This window comes from Limulus polyphemus, unplaced genomic scaffold (genome assembly GCF_000517525.1).
Source record: "Limulus polyphemus unplaced genomic scaffold, Limulus_polyphemus-2.1.2 Scaffold1146, whole genome shotgun sequence".
NCBI lineage: Eukaryota > Metazoa > Arthropoda > Merostomata > Xiphosura > Limulidae > Limulus > Limulus polyphemus.
The window spans coordinates 252,254-256,746 of record NW_013666756.1 but is presented as its reverse complement, the minus strand read 5'-3'; positions in this window follow the sequence as shown (position 1 = coordinate 256,746).

Here is a 4,493-nt window from a genome sequence, read left to right as displayed (position 1 = left end):
TTTAGAACATGATTTTACAGCTTGATTCAACACACGTGTTACTTTTGGGCCTCAAGTTTAGAACATGATTTTACAGCTTGATTCAACACACGTGTTACTTTTGAGCCTCCAGTTTAAAAAATGAGTTTACAGCTTGATTCAACACACGTGTTACTTTTGGGCCTCAGGTTTATAACATGAGTTTACAGCTAGATTCAACACACTTATTACTTTTGCGACTCAAGTTTAGAACATGATTTTACACCTTAACACTAAAACTATTAATTACGGAGTTTTTAAAGAGATTTACCAGAACCTTGCTTAGTTACATGTTCTGAATTTTAAACTACTAAATTTACATCAATGTAAAAGACTAAAATTTCCTCCTGAAACGATACTAATTATTATGGTAATAAAAGAAAATAACATTGTAAAAAGTATTTAATGTCTGACACGCTTTCTTTTAAATGTAAATTTTCTTTTTCTCCTAACTTATTCTATTAATGGTAATTCCAGTTTTCCTCCCAAATTTATCTGTAATCATAGAATACACTTTTCAACTAGATTTGTGTGATGGAGTTAAACTGATTACCTAATAAAGAAAAAAGTATAATTTCGTTCAAATTGGACTTTGCTTTGGAGATCAGATCGGATTCGTGAGAATTTATCTTTCTTTTCTTGTTTGTGTTGTTTGTTTTATGTTTGTCTTGTTATGTAAAATTTACGCTCTTATCGGTTGTCACAACAAAGGACTGTGTGTTTCTTCACTTGTTTTATTTCAGATTTCACGTGTAGTAAATTGGACGGTTGTGTTCCTGTTTCCTGCATCCCAAATAAATACCCGTTGATTTTCATTGTAGGTTCATGTTTTTCAAGCTGTTCTGTACAATGTTAGCTAATCATTCGATATTCTATGTGATGTTCATGAAGAATACAAGCTAGTTTAAAACATATTAAATAGTTATGTATTATGTATAGTACGAAACGGTTACACAGTCGATAACTATGTTAATTTATGGTCAGTATTAAGTATATTATCTGCTTAGAAGCTGGCCAGTATATTACCTTCCATTATTAAATCACCTCTAACTGTTAAATGGCGATAAATGAGTTTATATGTGTTAATAATATCCAAGATAAATACAGACGTCTCTGCAATATACAAAATGGCTACTGACTAATTATATAATATAACTAAAACAACAGTTTACATTTGAATAATAATTTAAAAGTAATAAAACAAAGTTGAATAATTTGAAAAACAAACAACTTAAAGCTCATAAAAAAAACTCAAAGAGCAATTCAAAAATAATAAAAACAAGCAATTCGAAAAATTATATAAAAACATTTAACATTTTTTAAAATAATAAAATAAATACTAAACGTGCACTCTAAAAAATCACAAAATCAAACACTCTAAACAAGCGGATTAAATGACATAAAATCAATATCAGTACAATAAAAAATCATAAAATCAAACACACTAAACAAGCGGATTAAATGACATAAAATCAATATCAGTACAATAAAAAATCATAAAATCAAACACACTAAACAAGCGGATTAAATGACATTAAATCAATGTCAGTACAATAAAAAAATCATAAAATCAAACACACTAAACAAGCGGATTAAATGACATCAAATCAATGTCAGTACAATAAAAAATCATAAAATCAAACACACTAAACAAGCGGATTAAATGACATAAAATCAATGTCAGCACAATAAAAATTCATAAAATGACCGTAACTAAACAAACGTTTAGCAGGTTATGAAAACAAATAACAGGAAAAAAGGTAATCAATTAGACGGGGATATTCTTGTTTTAAGACGATCACTGGGGAAAAAATTATGCATTTATTGCTACCTTAGAACACGTCTGTTTGATATAATACTTTTGACTAGGATGTTACGTTGTGAATGACTACAATACAAGTTCAAGTTAAAACATGTTGAGTTCAGGTTGAGAATTCCAGTCCTTCTAAGAAACTACACCAGGTGAGTTAATGAATGAATTAATTTACAGACAAAATTATTAGAGAAAAAAAATACTATAAATCTAACGTGATTTGGCAAAGCTTTGAATAGAATGTATTTTTTTTTGCCTAGCTTGTTTGTTGTGGAAAACAAAACCACACAATGAGTTATCTATGCTGTGCTCTTCATGGCTATATAAACTCGGTTTTTAGCGTTATAAACCCCCAGACTTACACCTGAGCTCCTAGGGGGCGAATAGAATATCAAATTATTCGAATTTGTTTAGTTTCAAAGCACAAAAATGAAGAAACATTATTATCGAAAAAGGTTATTAACATTTTGTACCTAAAATAAAATAATGGAGGATTAATTCAACATATTAATTATAATATAATAAGCTTATACAATTCTTTTGTTTGTTGTTTATCCTTTAATTGGAGTCACATCAAACAACAAAAACGCCTGATTTGTGTCTACTTCTACGATAGAGGCTTATGAGAAGTCCGTTTTATAAGGGTTTTGGTCACGTACTGTACAGTTCACAATATGTTATGTTAATATGATATTTAATGGAAAATAAAAAGATATGAAAAGCCGCAACCTGTCATCTTGGTAAACAGAGTAATTGAAAGTTGTTCTAAATGAATTCAATACATGCTTTATGAAAATGGATGCACATATACATATATATATACAAGTTTTATGACGACGGAAGTCGAAACAAGTGCTGAAGCCATGAATAAGAGGATAAACAATGGGCATAAAAAGTTAAAACTGTATTAAATTATAGAGTCTGACCAAACAAAAACTGATGGCTGTGTTTTAAAAAGGACTGCCTTTTATATAAATACATAATAATCAGTCACTCAATATGATTGTTTGTTTGTTTCGCAGTCCCTAATATAGCAGGGAAAAAACTAGAGGGAAGGCAGCTAGTCATTACCACCCACCGCCAACTCTTGGGCTACTCTTTTACCAACGAATAATGGGATTGATCGTCTCATTATAACGCCCCCACGGCTGAAAGGGCGAGCACGTTTGGTGGAAGGGGGATTCGAACCAGCGACCCTCAGATTGCGAGTCAATCGATTAAAATGACGGAATGACAAAGTATCCATCTAGGCACAAATATACATCTGTGGTTAACCTTGTTCATGAAACGCATAAATCAGGTAATACAAACAGTACTTATTAAAATGGTATATGTCAATTAATCGATATATTTAATCAATGAGGTATGGATAATACCAAGTTATTTGTCATGTAGCAAAGACTAAAAGAGAACCTACTATATAGTAATATATTGTATGTTCGTTCTTATGTATTCCAAAATGAAATGTTTATGCCTAATTTTGTACCACTTGGTATAACTATAACATTTAAGTCAAAGCCTTACATTTAATTTACACTAATTCAGAAAACTTCAATGCTGATATTTTAAATTCAAGTTTTCCCTGATATTTTGCACCCAGATATACATATGTTATCCATCTATGTAAGAAGTTAGGCCTATTTTTATTTATTGCCGGTATTTGTGATACCTCAACTCTGTGAAACAAACTATAGTTGTTATTGTTTTTAATGGAGTAACCATTTTTTACAAGATTCTGTTGGGTTCTAGTTGTCTGAATATGAAGTTAGGGGGAAATACTATGCAGTGGCTTATGTTAGTTTTATTAACGAAACTATGACAACCCTAGCATAACTCTTACATAATGGTTTAACAAATTGTACAAGCTAAGCCTAAGATGGAATTTAAAACTTTCAGTGAATTGGACTTTCCGTAGGGTTACTAAGCCTACTTTTTCCTGTGTGGTATTTTGTATTTTCAATGTGAATGGCTAAGTAGTCTGATCAATGCCTTCGTGTTTTAGGCATAACCATCCCTAAGTTCAACATCTGGTCACAGCCAATTAGCAGCACTCATCATTTAGTCACAAATTACAAACATGAATTCCACTTTGTTTCGGATCCTGCTTCTTCTCATCATTTCACACATTATCATACTTGTATAGGATCACATTTTGTGGTCCAGCGTGTGATTCTAAGTTTTTCAAAATCCTACAAGAAGTATGTAAGATTCACGTAGAAAACATTTTGAGAAAAGTCAAGGTGCTAATGTTCAAGTAGAAATGAAAACAAAAAAGTCATTTAATAAAAATTCATTTATTTTACGACACTCTGAATATACACTTCGATATACATGTATATATATATATATATAAAACCAAAACATCAATAAGATTCACCTGTGGATACGAATAAGAAACACTGGAATATCAAACTTTTTTTCCATTATTTTATTAATTTCTTCTACCGGTTTCGTGACTTCAAAAGTCACTTTTCAGGAAATAGTTTTACTGAGAATCTATAATAAAAAACGCACAAATATTGCTTTACAATTAATTTGTTTTTGTTTGTTTTTGAATTTCGCGCAAAGCTATACGAGAGCTATCTGCGCTAGCCGTCCCTAATTTAGCAGTGTAAGGCTAGAGGGAAGGCAGCCAGTCATCACCACCCACCGCAAACTCTTG